The following is a 13,937-nucleotide window of genomic DNA, read 5'->3' as shown; positions in this document are numbered from 1 at the left end:
GGAGCCTGCTGTTATTACACTGAAAATACAGATTTAGTTGTGAACTTCTCAGCAGGGAAAGCAAAAAGGGAAACTTGATCAGTTTCATAATACACATTGTCCCAAAGACAGGAAAGCTTTCTCTGCCTCTGAAGTCTGCAGGAAATCGCTGAAACATTTTCTGGACAGTTGTGTGTGCATGCACGTATTTCTTGGGTCATTTATATGCATTTGTATATCCCTTTTATGCAAATGGACTCATACTGTATTTGCTCTTCTGCAACTTGCTTTTTTCTCTTTTTTTTTTAAATTATACTTTTAAGTTCTGGGATATGTGTGCAGAATGTGCAGTTTGTTACACAGGTATACATATGCCATGGTGGTTTGCTGCACCCATCAACCTGTCATCTACATTAGGTATTTCTCCTAATGCTATCCCTCCCCTAGCCACTCCCCGCAACAGGCCCCAGTGTGTGATGTTCCCCTCCCTGTATCCATGTGTTCTCATTGTTCAACTCCCACTTATGAGTGAGAACATGTGGTGTTTGGTTTTCTGTTTCTGTGTTAGTTTGCTGAGAATGATGGTTTCCAGCTTCATCCATGTCCCTGCAAAGGACATACACTCATCCTTTTTTATGGCTGCATAGTATTCTAAGGTGTATATGTGCCACATTTTCTTTATCCAGTCGATCATTTATAGGCATTTGGGTTCGTTCTAATTCTTTGCTATTCTGAACAGTACTGAAATAAACATATGTGTTCGTGTGTCTTTATAGTAGAATGATTTATAATCCTTTGGGTATATACCCAGTAATGGGATTGCTGAGTCAAATGGTATTTCTAGTTCTAGATCCTTGAGGAATGGCCACACTGTCTTTCGCAATGGTTAAACTCATTTACACTCCCACCAACAGTGTAAAAGTGTTCTTATTTCTCCACATCCTATCCAGCATCTGTTGTTTCCTGATTTTTTAATGATTGCCATTCTAACTGGCATGAGATGGTATCTCATTGTGGTTTTGATTTGCATTTCTCTAATGACCAGTGATGATGAGCTTTTTTTCATATGTTTGTTGGCTGCATAAGTGTCTTCTTTTGAGAAGTGTCTGTTCATATCTTTAACCCACTTTTTGATGGGATTGTTTTTTCTTGTAAATTTGTTTAAGTTCTTTGTAGATTCTGGATATTAGCCCTTTGTCAGATGGATAGATTGCAAAAATTTTCTCCCATTCTGTAGGTTGCCTGTTCACTCTGATGATACTTTCTTTTGCTATGCAGAAGCTTTTTAGTTTAATTAGATCGCATTTCTCAATTTTGGCTTTTGTTGCCATTGCTTTTGGTGTTTTATTCATGAAGTCTTTGCCCATGCCTGTGTCCTGAATGGTATTGCCTAGGTTTTCTTCTAGGGTTTTTATGGTTTTAGGTCTTATATTTAAGTCTTTAATCCATCTTGAGTTAATTTTTGTATAAGGTGTAAGAATGGGGTCCAGTTTCAGTTTTCTGCATATGGCTAGCCAGTTTTCCCAACATCATTTATTAAATAGGGAATTCTTTCCCCATTGCTTGTTTTCGTCAGGTTTGTCAAAGATCAGATGATTGTAGATGTGTGATGTTATTTCTGAGGCCTCTGTTCTGTTCCATTGGTCTATATATCTGTTTTGGTACCAGTGCCATGCTGCTTTGGTTACTGTAGCCTTGTACTATAGTTTGAAGTCAGGTAGCATGATGCCTCCAGCTTTGTTCTTTTTGCTTAGGGTTGTCTTGGCTATACAGGTGCTTTTTGGTTACATACGAAATTTAAAGTAGTTTGTTCTAATTCTGTGAAGAAAGTCAATGGTAGCTTTATGAGGATAGCATTGAATCTGTAAATTACTTTGGGCAGTATGACCATTTTAATCATATTGATTCTTCCTATCCGTGAGCATGGAATGTTTTTTCATTTGTTTGTGTCCTCTCTTATTTCCTTGAGCAGTGGTTTGTAGTTCTCCTTGAAAAGGTCCTTCACATCCCTTGTAAGTTGTATTCCTAGGTATTTTATCCTCTTTGTAGAAAATGTGAATGGGAATTCACTCATGATTTGGCTCTCTATTATTGGTATATAGGAATGCTTGTGATTTTTGCACATTAATTTTTTATCCTGAGACTTTGCTGAAGTTGCTTATCAGCTTAAGGAGATTTTGGGCTGAGAAAATAGGGTTTTCTAACTATACAATAATGTCATCTGCAAACAGGGACAATTTGACTTCCTCTCTTCCTATTTGAATACCCTTTATTTCTTTCTCTTGCCTGATTGCCCTGGCCAGAATTTCCAATAATATGTTGAATAGGAGTGGTGAGAGAGGGCATCCTTGTATTGTGCTGGTTTTCAAAGAGAATGCTTCCAGCTTTTGACCATTCAGTACGATATCGGCTGTGAGTTTGTCATAACTAGCTCTTATTATTTTGAGATACGTTCCATCAATACCTAGTTTATTGAGTGTTTTTAGCATGAAGGGGTATTTAATTTTATTGAAGGCCTTTTCTGTGTCTGTTGAGATAATCATGTTGTTTTTGTCATTGGTTCTGTTTATGTGATGGATTATGATTATTAATTTGGTATGTTGAACCAGCCTTGCATCCCAGGGATGAATCCCACTTGATTGTGGTGGATAAGCTTTTTGATGTGCTGCTGGGTTTGGTTTGCCAGTATTTTATTGAGGATTTTTGCGTCGATGTTCATCAGGGATATTGGCCTGAAATTTTCTTTTCTTTTTTTGCTATGTCTCTGCCAGATTTTAGTATCAGGATGATGCTGGCCTCATAAAATGAGTTAGGGAAGAGTACCTCTTTTCTATTGTTTGGAATACTTTCAGAAGGAATGGTACCAGCTCCTCTTTGTACCTCTCAGAGAATTCAACTGTGAATCTGTCCAGTCCTGGACTTTTTTTGGTTGCTAGGCTATTAATTGCTGCCTCGACTTCAGAACTTGTTATTGGTCTATTCAGGGATTCTACTTCTTCCTGGTTTAGTCTTGGGAGAGTGTATGTATCCAAGAATTTATCCAGTTCTTCTAGATTTTCTAGTTTATTTGCCTAGAGGTGTTTATAGTATTCTCTGATGGTAGTTTGTATTTCTGTGGGATCAGTGGTGATATTCTCTTTATCTTTTTTTTTATTGTATCTATTTTATTCTTCTCTATTTTCTTCTTTATTATTCTGGCTAGTGGTCTATCTATTTTGTTAATCTTTTCAAAACACCAGCCCCCCCAGATTCATTGATTTTTTTGAAGGGTTTTGGGTTTTTCATGTCTCTATCTCCTTCAGTTCTGCTCTGATCTTAGTTATTTCTTGTTCTGTTAGCTTTTGAATTTGTTTGCTCTTGCTTCTCTAGTTCTTTTAATTGTGATGTCAGGGTGTCGATTTTAGATCTTTCCTGCTTTCTCCTGTGGGAACTTAGTGCTATAAACTTCCCTCGAAGCACTGCTTTAGCTGTGTCTCAGAGATTCTGGTACATCGTGTCTTTGTTTTCATTGGTTTCAAAGAACTTATTTATTTCTGCCTTAATTTCTTTATTTACCCAGTAGTCACTCAGGAGCAGGTTGTTCAGTTTTCATGTAGTTGTGTGGTTTTGAGTGAGTTTCTTAATCCTGAGTTCTAATTTGATTGCCCTGTGGTCAGAGAGACTGTTTGTTATGATTTCCATTCTTTTGCATTTGCTGAGGAGTATTTTACTTCCAATTGTATGGTCAATTTTAGAGTAAGTGTTATGTGGTGCTGAGAAGAATGTATATTCTGTTGATTTTGGGTGGAGAGTTCTGTAGATGTCTATTAAGTCTGCTTGGTCCAGAGCTGAGTTCAAGTCCTGAATATCCTTGTTAATTTTCTGTCTCATTCATCTGTCTAATATTGACAGTGAGGTGTTAAAGTCTCCCACTATTATTGTGGGGAAGTCTAAGTCTCTTTATAGGTCTCTAAGAACTTGCTTTATGAATCTGGGTGCTCCGGTTTTGGGTGCATATATATTTAGAATAGTTAGCTCTTCTTGTTGCATGGATCCCTTTACCATTATGTAATGCCCTTCTTTGTCTTTTTTAATCTTTGTTGGTTTTAAGTCTGTTTTAGAGACTAGGATTGCAACCCCTGCTTTTTTTTTTTTTTCCCTTCCATTTGCTTGGAAAATATTCCTCCATCCCTTTATTTTGAGCCTATGTGTGTCTTTGCACATGAGATTGGTCTCCTGAATACAGCACACCAATGGATCTTGGCTCTTTATCCAATTTGCCAGCCTGTGTCTTTCAATGGGGACATTTAGCCCATTTACACTTAAGGTTAATATTGTTATGTGTGAATTTGATCTTGTCATTATGATGCTAGCTGGTTATTTTGCCCATTAGTTGATGCAGTTTCTTCATAGTATTGAGGGTCTTTACAAGTTGGTATGTTTTTGCAGTGACTGGTACTGGTTTTTCCTTTCCATATTTAGTACTTTCTTCAGGAGCTCTTGTAAGGCAGGCCTGGTGGTGACAAAATCTCTCAGCATTTGCTTGTCTGTAAAGGATTTTATTTCTCCTTGGCTTAATGAAGCTTAGTTTGGCTGGATATGAAATTCCAGGTTAAAAATTCTTTTCTTTAAGAATGTTGAATATTGGCCCCCACTCTTTTCTGGCTTGTAGGGTTTCTACACAAAGATCTGCTGTTAGTCTGATGGGCTTCCCTTTGTGGATAACCTGACCTTTTTCTCCGGCTGCCCTTAACATTTTTTCCTTCATTTCAACCTTGGTGAATCCGATGATTATGTGTCTTGGGGTTGCTCTTCTCGAGGAGTATCTTTGTGGTGTTCTCTGTATTTCCTGAATTTGAATGTTGGCCTGTCTTGCTAGGTTGGGGAAGTTCTCCTGGATAATATCCTGAAGAGTGTTTCCTAACTTGGTTCCATTCTCCCCGTCACTTTCAGGTACACCAATCCAACATAGGTTTGGTCTTTTCACATAGTCCCGTATTTCTTGGAGGGTTTGTTCCATTTCATTCTTTTTTCTCTAATCTTGTCTTTGTGCTTTATTTCATTAAGTTGACCTTCAATCTCTGATATCCTTTCTTTCACTTGATCAGTTTGGCTATTGACACTTGTGTATGCTTCATGAAGTTCTTGTGCTGTGTTTTTCAGCTCCATCAGGTCATTTATGTTCTTCTCTAAACTGATTATTCTAGTTAGCAATTCCTTTAACCTTTTTTCAAGGTTCTTAGCTTCCTTGCATTGGGTTAGACCATGCTCCTTTAGCTCAGAGGGGCTTGTTATTGCCCACCTTCTGAAGACTACTTCTGTCAATTCATCAACTCATTCTCCATCCAGTTTTGTTCCCTTGCTGGCAAGGAGTTGTGATCCTTTGGAGGAGAAGAGGCTTTCTGGGTTTTGGAATTTTCAGCCTTTTTGGACTGGTTTTTCCTCATCTTCATGGATTTATCTACCTTTGGTCTTTGATGCTGGTGACCTTTGGATGGGGTTTCTGTGTGGACATCCTTTTTGTTGATGTTGATGCTATTCCTTTCTGTTTGTTAGTTTTCCTTCTAACAGTCAGGCTCCTCTTCTGCAAGTCTGCTGGAGTTTGCTGGAGGTCCACTCCAGACCCTGTTTGCCTGGGTATCACCAGTGGAGGCTGCAGAACAGCAAAGATTGCTGCCTGTTTATTCCTCTGGAAGCTTCATCCCAGAGGGGCACCCACAAGATGCCAGCCGGAGCTCTCCTGTATGACATGTCTGTCAACCCCTGCTGGGAGGTGTCTCCCCATCAGGTGGCACAGGGATCAGGGACCCACTCAAAGAGGCAGTCTGTCCCTTAGCAGAGTTCAAGTGCTGTGCTGGGAGATCTGCTGCTCTCCTCAGAGCCGGCAGGCAGGAATGTTTAAGTCTGCTGAAGCTGTGCCCACAGCCGCCCCTTCCCTCAGCTGCTCTGTCCCAGGGAGATGGGAGTCTGATCTATGAGCCCGACTGGGACTGCTGCCTTTCTTTCAGAGATGCCCTTACCAGAGAGGAGGATTCTAGAGAGGCAGTCTGGCTACAGCAGCTTTGCCCAGCTGAATTGGGCTCAGCCCAGTTTGAACTTCCCAGTGGCTTTGTTTATACTGTGAGGGGAAAACCGCCTAGTCAAGCCTCAGTAATGGCAAACACCCCTCCCCCCACCAAGCTCTAGTATCCCAGGTCAACTTCAGACTGCTGTGCTGGCAGAGAGAATTTCAAGCCAGTGGATCGTAGCTTGCTGAGCTCCGTGGTGTGGGATCTGCTGAGCTAGACCACTTGGCTCCCTGGCTTTAGTCCCCTTTCCAGGGGAGTGAACTGTTCTGTCTCACTGGCATTCCAGGCACCACTGGGCTATGAAAAAAACAAAACAAAACAAAACAAAACAAAATTCCTGCAGCTAGCTTGGGGTCTGCCCAACTGGCTGCCCAGTTTTGTGCTTGAAACCCAGGGCCCTGGTGGCATAGGCACCCCAGGGAATCTCCTGGTATACGGGTTGTGAAGACTGTGGGAAAAGTGTAGTATCTGGGCCGGAAGGCATTGTGCCTCACGGCACATTTCCTCACGGCTCCCCTTGGCTAGGGGAGGGAGTTCCTGACCCTTTGCACTTCCCAGGTGAGGCAACACCCCACCCTGCTTTGACTCTCCATCTGTGGGCTACACTCACTGTCTAACCAGTCTCAATGATACGAGCCAGTACCTCAGTTGGAAATGTAGAAATCACCCACTTTCTGCATGGATCTCGCTGGGAGCTACAGGCTGGAGCTGTTCTTATTTGGTGGTCTTGCCCACAGCTCCCTTGCTTTCCTCTTTACTAGCATGTTGTCACACACAGATTTTAAGAACACTTCTGGTAGATTTGATCCAAGAGTAACTCAGAAGAACATCAGTGGCATCCATTCTCCCCTTTGGTAATTTTTAAGAAAAATCATGCTGCTGCCTCTCTCTTTATAAATGGTGACTGTTTTCTCCACTCCATCCCGTATTTTCTCCGCATTTTTGCCTTCTTGGTAGCATTAGCAATTCTCAGAACAGAGAATAACCTAGAAATCCAGGTTTGATTAGCAAGTGATACCTCTAAAAAGTGCTTGCAAACCTCCTTTTATGGACCAGGGATGTTAACAGAAACTGTTTGACAGTTCTTCCTTTCCAGGGACAAAACTGCTCTCATAATCTGTGACCATTATTCCGAAGTGAGAATCCATCAGGCTCTGCGTGTGGCTGTGAGAATGAACTTCCTATCCAGGGAGAGATCCGTCAGGGAAAGCCAGCCCCTCTATGGGGCAGATGATGTCAGGAAGTGGTGGTGGGGTATCATCATAGCCGTCATTTTGCCTCGCTAAAGAAGGTATCAAAAGGGGACAGAACACATCTCCCTTTGGGGGCATTTGTCCCGGGTCCCTTATATGTGGGCAAACCCCTCTTCACTCATTCCTCTGGGAGTGGGAGCGAGCATGCTTGTGACAGCTGTCTAGACAAAACCTCTAAGCCGAAAGGGTGCAGACACTGTTAAATGTCACACAGCCTTGCCGTAAATGAAGATCAAAAGTTGCTCCAAACAACCTCTGTGCCTGATAGCCTGAAACCTGTGTCTCATCATTTTTCAAACAACCTACATAGGCCTAGCACAGAAAATGGAGCTTTTCCTATTTTTCGGTAAGACTTTAAAAGCATCCCTACGACAAGGATGGAAAATAAAAAGCTGACCACTTCTCCATGCTCGTAAGAAGGTAAACTCCATAGGGGAGACATGGCATGTTTTGTTCAGTTGGCACATGTCAGTATGACTACGACAACTGGTAAAATGCTGAAATACTTCCAGACCAATTAACACTCACTGTGCTAAGCAAGGCCCCAGAAATCTCCAGCCACTAACAGAGAGGGTTAGTGCAGGCTCACTGGGGGCCAGCGGAACCTGTTTCAGCCCCTTGACTTACATCTGTTCTGGTTGGCCGTTGCTGGAGCCCTCGTAACTACTGATATTCTGCAGACCGTCCCTATTGCAGCCCAAGCATCTAGCTGTGCCTGGTAAAGGCCCTGATATGGTTTGGCTGTGTCCCCACCCAAATCTCATCTTGAATTGTAGCTCCCATAATCCCCACGTGTTGTGGGAGAGACGTGGTGGGAGGTAATTGAATCATGGGGATGGTTACCCCCATGATGCTCTTCTCGTGATAGTGAGTTCTCATAAGATCTGATGGTTTTATAAGGGGTTACCCCCACCTTTTTAAAAAAATTAGACAGAGTCTCACTCTGTCACCAGGCTGGAGTGCAGTGGCGCAATCTCAACTCACTGCAATCTCCACCTCCTAGGTTCCAGCAATTCCCCTGCCTCAGCCTCCCGAGTAGCTGGGACCATAGGCGCGCTCCGCCACACCCGGCTAATTTTTTGTATTTTAGTAGAGACGAGGTTTCACCATGTTGGCCAGGATGGTTTCGATCTCCTGACCTCAGGATCCGCCCTCGTCCTCCCAAAGTGCTGGGATTACAGGCATGGGTCACTGTGCCCGGCCGGTTTTCCTCTCCTTTGCTTGGCACTTCTCTCTTGCCTGCCGTGATGTAAGACGTGCCTTTGCTCTTCCTTTGCCTTCCACCATGATTGTGAGGCCTCCCCAGCCATGTGGAACTATGAGTCCATTAAATCTCTTTTTCCTTTATAAATTACCTAGTCTTGGGTATGTCTTTACTAGCAGTGTGAATGGACTAATACAGACCCCCCCAATATATATTTGCTGAGTGAGTGGATAGGGACACCCATATATTCCAGCCACCTTTTGGTAAGTGGTTTATGGGGGTGGGCACAGGCCCTGACTAAAGAACTGGATGTTTTGCCAAGGAAGGGACCTGAGCTGAGAAGACTCATTTACTCTCGAAGACTTAAGACAACATCTCTCTTGGACCAGAGAATGCTGGTGAGCAGCCCAGGCACAAATCGCCCCAGTGGGTGCCGGACTCTGCCGATACTTGGGCAGGACTGACAGCACACTCATAGCAGCCAACACACTGATATTAAAATCCCATCTGATTAGTTAAAGCTCACCCTGTGAGTGCTGATATTTTTCAGGAAATAGGAAGGATGTCTGCCCCCCTCCACACCCACCCCCTGCCCTTTTCTCTTGGTTTTCTTTTTTAATAACACATTCAGAAGTGGTTTAATGGCTGTTGAAGGAAATTATTGCCACAGCAATCAGGGCTCTCTGTGTGAAACACCTTCAATAGTCCGTGGCCTCCCTCGTGAGGCAGGGGGACATTTGGATATTAAAATGCCACTGAGCTACATCTGCCGACAAGCAGCCACTAATCATCTCTTAAGGCAGCAGGGGACGTACCCCAGGTCCTCAATTCACCAATACTTTCCTTAGGCGGGTTGCAGCCAGATGGTGGTTTCCTAGGCAAGGACAGCAGAGAACGAGGAATAAAGAAGTGGAAAAGGATCTGGCAAGAGGCCAGCACAGAGAGAACCGTTTGCTCATCCTCTCTGCTCCAGGTGAGAACAGACCTGCATGCCTCGCATTCGCAAGGTCCAATTTTCAGTTAAGTGGTGCCTCAGAGGAAGCATGTGACCTTACTTGCAGTTACATCCAGACTATAAATTCTTTTTAAGTGCTCCTGTAAGTTGAGCAGCTTCTATATGCTGGGTTGGGAGGATGAAGTCATTGGCCTTCCTGGATTCTCCTTCCTGCTTCTCCGTCCTCTTCTGAGCCTGGGACGCTGGCCTGCCTGAAAGGCCCCCTTATCCTCTGCCTTCCACTGGAGTTTGGACAGCAGGAAGAAACAGCCAGAGTTAGGAGGGTGGGAAGAGAGTAAAATCAGGTTTATTCTCCAGTTCATACCCTGTAGAGATACCACCAGGGGTTGGCAGTGTATTTCCTGGCATCAACCTCCACTCCTATTGGATGACCCTCCCCGTCATGCTACCTGTATGGAGCGAGGGTTCTGGATTCTGACAACTGTTTTCTCCTTTGCCCTTCAGGCTAACAGCTATAACAGCTACCCCCACTCCTCCGCCCCTACGCACCATTGCCAGCCAGGTACTACGCTGTGTCTTGTGAGTCTCCCCATCCCTGCTGCACCTTTGTAAGTGGTCTCCTAATTTCTCTCTCCTCCAGTCACCCAGTTTGAATGTGCCATCTGTTCCTTGCTGGGCCCTGGCTGCCACCCAGTTGCATGCAGGTCTTTCTGTACCTTCTTGGAGACCTTCATACCACTCCTGCAATGTCATCATTACAGTCTTCCTTTACAGAGAAGACACCACGTGACTCACCCAAAGGCACTCAGCTGGAATTTGTGACTCTAGGCATCAGAAGCACATCAGTCTAATTTCCAAGTGTAGGCCCTGCTCACTGCCCCCCTAGGATCTCTTAGACCTTACAGGGGTCCTCAAATCCTTACTTCAATCTTCTCTCAGCACCAGCTGTTTTATGAACTAAACTTTGCTTACTAGCCTTCGGATCAAAGCACTTCAACACCTTTGATTTTCTTTGAGCCTCAGAACATGAATTTACTTGGATCCAAATCATTCCCACACATACCAAGAATCTACAGATGAAAAGGAATCCAGCGAGGGATCCGTTGGCAGGGGATCGGTGGCCTTGCGTCATCCTTCAGTGTATGGCACACCATGAGCACCCAGGAATGTCCTGGGGAGGCGTGGCATTGTCCCAGCAAGTAGAGCCAATGTGTCTACAGCTTGGGCTACAGCAAGGGTCATTCTGCCTGGTTCAAAAGTCCACTCTTCCTTTTAATACATGGCATGACCCATCTATATTAGGGTAAAGCATACCTCCTGGAGAAAGCAATATTAAGATACAGTAAAGAATATGGTTTTTCGTTTCTTTTTCTCAGATGTAAGCATCTGATTTGAACATTCTAGGCTGGCAGATCACTCTGCCCCACGCAGCCATCAGGAACCCTGGTACCTTTCAGCTTGTCTCTGCATGTCTGGGAGCAGTGCTGCTTAAGTGTGGACCATAGGCAAGTACCAGTCCACAAACTGCTTGGTAGAAGTCCACCATGAATTGAGTTGTGACATGGATAATACGCTTTCGGAAACTTTTACCACGATTTGACATTGTCATGACATCCAGGCACATGACCAGTGGACTCGGCTCATTGAACAGGTTGTAGACCAAAATTTGGTCCATGATAGATGGGAATTGGAGTTGGGTGGAAATCATGTTCTTCAACACAGGTAGTTTGAGGAGTCTTACTTTAGAGTCTGCTAATCTATCTGATCATTTCTGTAGCCAGCAAGAAGGGGAGAAGGAGCATGGCAGAACCACTCTGTGTCTTTTGTTGTTGTTGTTTTTGTTGTTGTAGAGTACCTGTTCCATTTTTATAGCATGAGAACAGTACAATCTACTATTTATTCTGCAGTAACCCGTTTCAGTATTTGAGAATGTCTGTGATGTGCAGAGAGATGGCCTGTATTTAGTCTCATCATCCACTTGATTCTAACATGATCTCTGTCCAAAGTTCCATTTCTTGGGCTTTGATATTTATTACTAAGTGCAAACGCTGCCTGCTTTTCACCTTGTCTTATGCTTTCTGAGCAGGTTCAAACCAGAAAGAAAAGGTGAGGCTAAAAGCTCAAAGTGAGTAAGTGTGAGAACCACAAGGAAGCCCACCGCTCCACAGTAGATGATCAAAACCACGTCCTCACGTGGTAGGTGGCACCTGGAGAGGGCATAGTCTGTGGGTGTGATGCTACCCATAGTGAAACTGGGGTTGTTTCTGTTCCTCCAACTGAAAGACGGGAAGCTGAGCTCGGGGATTCGTCCCCCGTGGTGCACCTCGCAGGTGCTGTGCATGTGGCCGCTGAGATCTAGGTGTAGCTGGAACCAACACAGCAGCTTTTGTGATGCCTCCCAAGAAAGCACATCATAGTTCTCCTTTAACTGGGATGTTCTTTTCCTCCGGAGGAGCAACATCTTCCCCAGAACAGTTAGCGTCGCTTCTCCAATACAGAGGATAACGCTCTCGGGAGCAATTCAGTCTGTAAGAAACTTCAATAAGCTCTGCTTCTGCTTCAGAACAGATGCCACAGCTGTCCTCCTTCAGTGCCATGCTGTTGACCATCACAAAGTGAATGCCTTTCAGAGGCATTCAGCGAAAACATCCTTTCAGAGATGAGCACTTTCTCAATCTGTTCTATCTCGTATGTGTTCATCTCATAGTGGAAGCCAGTGTCATGGTTTCCAGCAACTACCTTCAGTTGCACATGACTTGGGTGTCTGAACATTTTCTGAAACTGCTCCACATCATCCGCCCAGGCCTCAGGGGTGCTCCACTTCCCTTCATCAAAGGCATCCTCCAGGATGAAGACGACTTCTGGCTGCAGCAACCACAGAGCTGTCTGGAAGACTCTCTCCACCTGCCATTTCCTTCGTAATTTGTCCAACCAGTGACCTAGGAATTCCCCAAGCAAGTGGGTGTCAGCCAAAGACATGACTTTGAGCACAGGCTCATGCATGGCCTGTTCACCATCATAGGCTGTGGTTTTCACTTCAGGCCAATTACACCAGAAGATCACTAAGTAGTAGATTAAAAATTCACAAAACAGAAGCACAGCAAAGACGATGAGTTTCAACAGCAATCAGTTCTTCCTCTTTAACCGATGAAAATTCTGTCTTCCTAACCTCAATCTGCTCATAGCCATTTCTCAAGCAACTAACAAATCCATCACGGGTTCACCACGAGAAAACTGCAGAGCCCTGGGTAGGGTGATGGCATTCAGATCTTAGCTGGATACCTGTAATTTTTCAGGAAAATCACCGATTCACCTCACCTTTTAAAGAGAGAGACTGATATGAAGGTAGTTGGCTGCTGCTCCCCCAAATCAGGATGCATTTGTAACAGCCACGCTTTCCTGCTCTGCGCACAATGCCAGGCAGGTGGGGAGCACAGGGCACGGTGCAGGAGCCCTTTCACCTGCGCCTGGCGACAGCTTCAGCAGACTGAACTCGGCTGTGCACCCACCACACTCTGTGTCTTAAGATGTCATCCTGGGGATGGTTCATCCTCTTCTCACAATATGCAAGTGAGAACTTTTCAATATGGCCGCTGCCCCTGACACAAGGAATGTTGGGAAACCTGGTCCTCCACTGTTCAGCATGCATCCGCCACTGAACCCTCACCATGGACAATGAGAAGAATGGATTTTGGTGAATGACTACTTTTTTTTTTTTTTTAATCATGTCACCCTTCCTTATCACATTTTTTAAAAATCACATCACCCTTCCTTATCACCCATTCCTGAATACAGCCCACTCAAAATCAAAGCCACCATTTCTACCAAAAAGTGTGATCAGTAGTCTTTCCTGTACACTCTCAACTCTCAGTTGGGACATGCAGGAATAGGAAAATGCTGGACCAGCATCTAAGACCTGCTTACTATTCCTCCCTCTGCAGCAAAATGACTCTGTGACCTGGAGGACATTGTCTCATCTCTGTCCTTCAGTTTCCTCCCTTGATGATCAGGGATCATAATATTTATCAAGCAAAATCATTTTTGGCCATGTACACCATACGTTAATAGTGATAGCTAACATTTATTGAGTGTTTGCTAGGTGCCAGGTGCTGTTCTAAGTATATTGCATGTATTAATTCATTTAACCTTCACACCAACCCTATAAGAAGGGTTCTATTATTGTCTTCATTCTACGGCTGAAAAAAAAGTGAGGTACAGAGCAAGTAAGGAACTCGCCCAGGGTCACCAGAGTCCAAGTTCATAATCACTGCCTTGCTACTTCCTTAATAGAGAGGTAAAAGATTTTCAGAGTATTTTATCCTGTTTTCCTTGAATTTCCTGAACTTCCACTTTAATTTATGGGCCATCTGGTCTGTCTCCCTGTGAGATGAAGGATTCTTTCTAGGAAGGGACCATTGATTTTCCGTCCTCATACCCCCAACCACAACCTGTTCAGCCTGGTGCTTTCATGTAAGAGTTTAGTGAATGTGTGTGGGTGA

General features: G+C 44.0%; 1 pseudogene; it reads right to left on the bottom strand.

The window, feature by feature from the left end:
* Positions 1 to 11,497: 11,497 nt before the first annotated feature.
* On the bottom strand, positions 11,498 to 12,627 carry LOC126959684 (metallophosphoesterase 1-like; annotated as a pseudogene).
* Positions 12,628 to 13,937: the final 1,310 nt, after the last annotated feature.

This window comes from Macaca thibetana, chromosome 7 (assembly GCF_024542745.1).
Source record: "Macaca thibetana thibetana isolate TM-01 chromosome 7, ASM2454274v1, whole genome shotgun sequence".
NCBI lineage: Eukaryota > Metazoa > Chordata > Mammalia > Primates > Cercopithecidae > Macaca > Macaca thibetana.
Note: the sequence above shows the minus strand (reverse complement) of the source record. Positions and strands in the feature narration are given on the sequence as shown.